We start from the raw sequence: 8,043 nt of genomic DNA on the forward strand, positions 1-8,043 counted from the left end.
ATGACACTACAATAAGCATCTATTGTACAGGTTCATAGAATGTATTGACTGACTTACATTGTTTCCTCTTACGTACCACATGCAGCTGCTTCAACTTTGGGATATTGTTGGTCCTAAAATTGAAGTAAACACTTTCGTTATCATTCAACACTATTATTTATCTGTTCTAAACTATTACTTATATTTCTCGAAAACACAACATTTAATGAGTCTTGAGAGCTCCTTAACCATGCTGATCATTTATTTCACTTACGTGAAACCGACAAACAATTACTTCGTATATTATATTTTTAGTTTTGGATAGAAACGTTGACAAAACATTGAAATGACGAAGACATTACTAGTAATGTATGTAAATGTTGTGAATTCAAATACTATATATATAACTAAAACATTACTACTGCTACATTAAAGTTTCCATTTACAACAACAACAAAAATCCACGGAAAAGGAAACATAAAACTACGCATTCTGAGTTTATCACATTTCAACCGTGTTAACTACTTGAAACCTAAATGGATTTGAAAATTTTTATATGTTTAATTCTCACCCATCAAAAGAGAAAAAAAGTATAAGCTCGTGAAAGTTGCTCTTTAAAATAACCTTAGTCTCGTGAAACTTTCCTGTCATGAAGCTTTAACATAGAGCTGTAAAACAGCTAATAGAGACACTTTGAATGGTAACGACTGCATTAATAAGCCATAAAACGTATAACATGTCAGTAATAATGAGCTTATAAAATGACGAATTGTAACATTTTAACGGTATTGTGTGAGTGTACATATAATATGATAGATAAAGACTCTAGTAGCTAGGGAAAATGGTGCAGTATCATCGCTTCATGAACTATATATAGTAAATGCTATTAATTTAACAAACTGTCTCTGACATTTCCACGGCAATCATCGTTGTAAAGTTTTATTGCAAGTCATTAGCCTGATGATCAGATATTTTGTGGAATATATCTACTAAAATATTAGCCTGATGATCAGATATTTTGTGGAATATATCTACTAAAACATTAGCCCGATGATCAGATATTTTATGGAATATATATACTAAAACATTAGCCCGATGATCAGATATTTTATGGAATATATCTACTAAAACATTAGCCTGATGATCAGATATTTTATGGAATATATCTACTAAAACATTAGCCTGATGATCAGATATTTCATGGAATATATCTACTAAAACATTATCCTGATGATCAGATATTTCATGGAATATATCTACTAAAACATTAGCCTGATGATCAGATATTTTATGGAATATATCTACTAAAACATTAGCCTGATGATCAGATATTTCATGGAATATATCTACTAAAACATTATCCTGATGATCAGATATTTTATAGAATATATCTACTAAAACATTAGCCTGATGATCAGATATTTATGGAATATATCTACTAAAACATTATCCTGATGATCAGATATTTTATAGGAATATATCTACTAAAACATTAGCCTGATGATCAGATATTTTATGGAATATATCTACTAAAACAAGAGCTTTTATGGTATGTTTTAAATTAGTTTTAAGGAGCATAAATTGGCACGTTTAGAAATGGAGATTTTTTTATATAAAGCTTATGTAGTTAACGTGATTCAAAGTGTAGCCTGTCTGTTATGGAAAGGGTTCACGCTGTTAACATCATATTAGTTGATCTAGCTACAGACTCTCCAATATATATCGTCACTAGGTTTGGTTTCTGTTATTTAGCCAATTTGTATATACTTAATAAATTCGCACAAATGCTAATTAAACATGATCCTATTAGATAAAATAAAATATTCATGCTTTCCCACTTGTTGTACAATATCGTATATTATTATATATGTATGTCTGTCTCTCTGTCGTAACAACAATAAATATATTTGATAATACTAACACATATATATATATATACATTACAGATATATGTAAGTTAATTTTTTGCTAATGTCCATAAACAAATAAAAACGAACATTTGTACTAATAGAGCTATATAATTTTACGCTGTGGCTATATAGTTATTATACCTTACGGATGTGTTATGTTTAAATTTTACTCATAACATATAGAGGTTTAGTACGTTATACTAAAAGGATTTTGAAGTCTCATTACCTCGTTATTGTTCATGTGGCCACGACAGTTCAGACTCTATTTGACGAACGTGCATCTTGACAATAGCCCTGCAGCATATTTTCCATTGTAAAAGGATCTATCGTATGGTGTTGCTTTTAATGTGCCTTGCATTTTGGACCAGCCCTCAGACCACCTGGAGGACCATCGCGGACCACACTTTGAGAATCACTGATATAGTGTATGAGTACAATGGTTTCCTAGCGCCAGTTTCAATAGTCCGACAGCACACAAATCCACAGGCGTTGTGTTAGGCAAATGATCCGGTATTGTCTTCATATATATTAGCATTAATGCCCGTTTCATTCTCCAACTGTCTGAGGTATGTGACTGTTGAACAGATAGGTCTTGGAAGCAACTTATGTACATGTTACGTTTGTCGTTTTCCAGAGGAAGATCTTTCTTAATTATGTTGCATTTTGTTGCCTGGGCTTTTGCCATTGATCTATGAATTTATAGATTCTGAACTGTAACAGAAAACCGCACTTTTCTTACCGGAGACTTGCTGCAGGTCTCTCTGGATGGTCCTTGTCTCCAAGGTTGATACATATTCCTTTGTTTTCCAATATCATTGAGATATAGAAATATTATTGTCTTGGGAATCTTAATCTCCACCATGATTCCTTTTTTTATGATCTGAGTGTATGAATATTTTAAATCGGAAAGGGATGTTACATAACTTACTCATCACACTATGCACATCACGTCAGTGTCAAAATGTAGTTCTGATACATTTCGTTCCACCATGACTTTCTATCACTTGACTTGTTGATTTGCATATTCAAAATAATTTTAATAGAATATATTCAACCTTCTGTATTATATTGTTTGGAGAATTACAGTTCACGGATTGAAAAACATAAATTACCAATTGTATCGTGTTTTTTTCAGAAATGAAGTAACGTGAAGTCATGATATTAAAATATATAACATTATAATCTCTATAGAAGGCAGAATGTTATCAAAATTTTGAACTAGATATTATTTGTGTAGGATAAATAAAAATCCGAAAGACTTTAAAGATATGTGTAAAATTTCGAAAAGATAACACTACACACATACAGATACATAACCTGTCATATTAGTACCAAAAGACTGAAGCTTCTTCATACAAAATTAATGTTACATGAAATAAGCTCAGAGGGATTTTTTATACGTCCTACGTTTTGTAATTTTAATACCTCTGTTGTATGACATTAGATCGCTGCGAAACTAAGCAATCGTTCATTTGTTTCTGAACGTCCTACGTTTTGCAATTTTAATACCTCTGTTGTATGACACTAGATCGCTGCGAAACTAAGCAATCGTTCATTTGTTTCTGAACGTCCTACGTTTTGCAATTTTAATACCTCTGTTGTATGACACTAGATCGCTGCGAAACTAAGCAATCGTTCATTTGTTTCTGAACCTCAACTGAAATGCGTAAGACATGTTACTGGCATGAATATATGATGATAGAAAACTACACATCATACTGAATAACTTTATTTAAGCTTTATATAAAGAATAGCACCCTTTGAAGGCTATTCATACATTTTTAGTACAAAACTAAGACAATTACTCCCATAAACTTAGCTTCCGAGAAATTCATTAAGAATTAATTACTTCCATCTAGAACAATAGAAAAGTCTATCTTAAAGTAGTGCATAGAAGAGATAAAATCAAAAATCTTTGAGGCGTTTTACACTTGTTGTAAATATGTGCGTCAACTTCAAGACTAAGCAATTATAGTTCAAATAAGTAGTTAGAATAGTTAGTTTTGCAAAATCCAGAAAACTTAAGTAGGGGAGGTAAGACTGATCAAGAAGTTTGATAAATTAGTTGAAACTAATTTATGGTATACAGCTATTCAACATGATAAAATATTTTTAATTTGTCTTTTTACAGCCTCAAATATTTAGAAGAAAAACATGTACGCCTCTTATTTTCTTTTTAAAATGCAGATTACAATATGGACCTGGAGATAGAGTAGACTCAAATTACAAACCCTTATTTTAGCTACACGCTGTTACCTAGAATTAAATTTGGTAGAGTCAAAATAGGGATTTGTAGTTGGAGTAAATAATGTCTACAGTATCTCCAGCCTTGTTTCCTTACTTTTTACGATCTCTATTTGCAAGTTTTTAAATCCGCAATTTTTTATTTATGTTCTTTGCTGCCTTTTGTATGCTCAACTATGGGCAAGGGATTACTTGATATAATAGCTAACTTTATACATTGTAATGATAATAAACGTATCTAAAGGCTAACTTATACGGTTCATGATGATTTACTGTAGCTATTGACTATTTGATCGTATTAGTTCGAAATGTAAAATGTTAAGCTGCAACTGAAGATTGTAATGGACATTTGTTTGAGAATATAGTGAGCATTTATAGTTTCTGTGCAGCTTTTTCAAATAAAACATATACGTCTAAAACATTGCTACAAAAAAATCTTCGTGTCGTTAAAAGTAATTATTCTACTTTGATATTATGTGTATTGATTTTTTTTTTACTTCTTCACTTCATACATAATATAGGGGTTGGCTCCATAAAGACACCGGTTGTATAGTGTTCAAAGTATTGAGTATCTACATGCTATGGTCATCTTACGTTCATCTATTATTGGCAAATAATTCCCGTTTCACCCTGTACTTAAGCTTTCTAAAGGAATACCAGATGCTTGTGAAAAAGATAACTTCAGGGGGTAATGATAACATCGTTTACACTAGAATTATGATGAATTTTTAACTTATGTAAAATATATAAAAATCAAATCGATTTTTCAATACCCCTACGATTTTCGCAGTACCTTATTTAGTATTCTACAAAAGGTTTGGGTGCAATATACCAAGTTGTTTTTGTTGCAGGCTGGAAAGAGACTAATATAAATAATATGAAGAAGAATTACAAACAGGCCGTTTTGAGCGGATTTCCTTTTCCTTGCAAGTCTAACATGCGTGCTTTTTTGTGCATGTGTACAGCCTTAGCAGTCAATGGTAACGGTTTTAAAGTGTTATTTTAATTGAATCTTTACCGTGTAAGGTGCTTTTTGCCCGAACATTCTATTATGGTTTTGTGCAATCCCTATTATGAACCACTATCATGGTTCATGATATTCACTATCAAATGGTTAGTAGAACATTTAGTGCCCGTTCTCGGAATACTCTCGTTGTCATATATGAAAAATAATGTGATTTTGCCAATAAAATACAAAATGTCGAGATAACTGAGGGTAAAGTAGTCAGTTTCAATATTTACGCAATACTAACACAATGTTGACATGACTGGGGATAAAGTTGTCAGTTTTGATGTTGACGCATTACTTACAAAATATTGAAATGACTAAGGGTAGTGGTCAGTTTCGACGTTGATGCATTATTTACAAAATGTTGACTTAACTGGGAATAAAGTTGTCAGTTTTGATGTTGACGCATTACTTACAAAATATTGAAATGACTAAGGGTAGTGGTCAGTTTCGACGTTGATGCATTATTTACAAAATGTTGACTTAACTGGGAATAAAGTTGTCAGTTTTTGATGTTGACGCATTACTTACAAAATATTGAAATGACTAAGGGTAGTGGTCAGTTTCGACGTTGATGCATTATTTACAAAATGTTGACTTAACTGGGATAAGTTTCAGTTTTGATGTTGACGCATTACTTACAAAATATTGAAATGACTAAGGGTAGTGGTCAGTTTCGACGTTGATGCATCATTTACAAAATGTTGAAATTACTGAGGGTAAAGTGGCCAATTTCGACGATGACATGCCTGAGAGTTAAATGGTCATTTTCGACGTTGACGCATTAATTACTAACGTTCCAAGAGAAGAAACTATAGAACATCTTAATCGAAAATTACTTAGAATAAAATTCCGATTCCGGATAATATTTTCATCTCATTCATCTGTTGAAGACAATATTTCAAACCCAACTACAGAATGAATGGCCATAGAAAATTCATTATATCCACTAATATGTAACATCTTTATTGAATGTTTTCAAAATAAATTACTTCCATCAACAGACATGAACAACACGAAGATTCCATGATTACGTTTGTAGATGTTCTCTTCTCTGTCTGGCCAAATCAGAGAAGTGGTTTTAAAAGCATTTTCAATATACATAATTTTTACTTTCATAACAACATAAAGTCTAAAAATGAATGGGAAAATAATAACTCGCTCTCTCTTTTTTAGATCCCCGTATAAGTAGAATCGATACAATACCTCTTCTGTCTATTTAATGGAAACCAACATACTCTCTGAGTTACGTACGTTTTTTCTCCTGCCACAAAACTATTTTCAAACATCTCTTGCAACCTCTGTTTATAAGGAAATACGGAATATGACATTCTTCCATTACGTTAAGAAATTCAAAATATCATGTCCATTTTGAAGGATTTACAATGTCCAGTTTGATTCATCACAAATGTCACCTAAAAGCCAAAGTGATATATAAAACTGAATACGAGAACAATTGTTGAAAACTGTACCGTTAAAATACCGAACTTTAATATCTCTGGAGGCCACTTGAAGCTTAATTGTTTCTTAATTACGTGATTCCTTCAGGGAATTTTAGAATAAGGAATTATCTAAGCTGTGTTGCCAAATATCTTCCCAGAAGACTGTGTTGGACTGAAGGGAACACATGAAAGTATCAAATATCTTCCCAGACGACTGTGTTGGACTGAAGGGAACACACGAAAGTATCAAATATCTTCCCAGAAGACTGTGTTGGACTGAAGGGAACACATGAAAGTATCAAATATCCTCCCAGAAGACTGTGTTGGACTGAAGGGAACACATGAAAGTATCAAATATCTTCCCAGACAACTGTGTTGGACTGAAGGGAACACATGAAAGTATCAAATATCTTCCCAGACGACTGTGTTGGACTGAAGGGAACACATGAAAGTATCCAAACTAATTTCCTAGTCTTGTTAATATTTTATTGTGGTTTAATTTTTACATTCGGTACTGTGTAATTTATACTGCTATACATTAAATCTACATGATATGGTGCATTTTTCATTAGACATAGCTTAAGCTAAGCACAAGTGTACTGAGATTTTAAACAAACTCTATCACTAACGACCCCTAGTGGTCAACCTCACGTACAAACACACATATATTTGTAAATATTAAAAGTATTTATATACTTCTTACTGATCTAATGATATGTAACACATAAAAGATATGTTCACACTTTCTGAGTTTCCATAAAACATTAAGAAAACTATAAGCTTTTCTGACATTGGGGCCCTCTAACGGTAATTTTAATGGCTAAAAGGAATGTTATGATTTTAAGAAATGCCAATTTTGTCTCTCTAATCGTTGACCTTTATGATGTTTTCACTAATTGTTTTCTTTCATTTTATTAAAGACTCTATATATTCACTTAGAAAGATGTAAACATAATCTTTAAAAGATGTTATTTTTTCAACATACTGCTACATTACAGGAACTCAGTTGGATTAAAATTAGATGTGATCATCCCGAAAGCTATCCAGTTAAAGAGATATCACCAAGCCAGGGTTTCTTGGAATTCCAGAAGCCGGACAACAAAAGATATAACATCAATTTGTAACTTACAGTATATAGTGTTTCTGTAGTTTATTATCTATATAGTACCACTTCACAGTTAGGAAATATATGTTGGCGTGTATAAATATAGAAGTAGTAGAAATACATGAAGACAAAAAAGACCGACAGAAACAAAAGGTAAATCCAAGTTCTATGTGATAGTTTTGGTTTTAAACCGAATCCAAATACTTTTCCATTTTCTTCTGACATGAGCGTAAACTTGATTTTTTTGTTTGATTATTTTACGAGTTGTAAACAAATGTTTCTGCTGGTCTGTCTTTGTTTTGTTTTTGAATTTCGCGCAAAGCTACACGAGGGCTATCTGCGCTAGCCGTCCCT

The 8,043-nt window shown here is 32.1% G+C and overlaps 1 pseudogene; it reads right to left on the minus strand.

Moving 5' to 3' along the window:
- The window catches only part of LOC106458367, a 55,038-nt pseudogene that overhangs the window by 34,309 nt on the left and 12,686 nt on the right, over positions 1-8,043 (minus strand).

Source organism: Limulus polyphemus, unplaced genomic scaffold (assembly GCF_000517525.1).
Source record: "Limulus polyphemus unplaced genomic scaffold, Limulus_polyphemus-2.1.2 Scaffold452, whole genome shotgun sequence".
Taxonomy (NCBI): domain Eukaryota; kingdom Metazoa; phylum Arthropoda; class Merostomata; order Xiphosura; family Limulidae; genus Limulus; species Limulus polyphemus.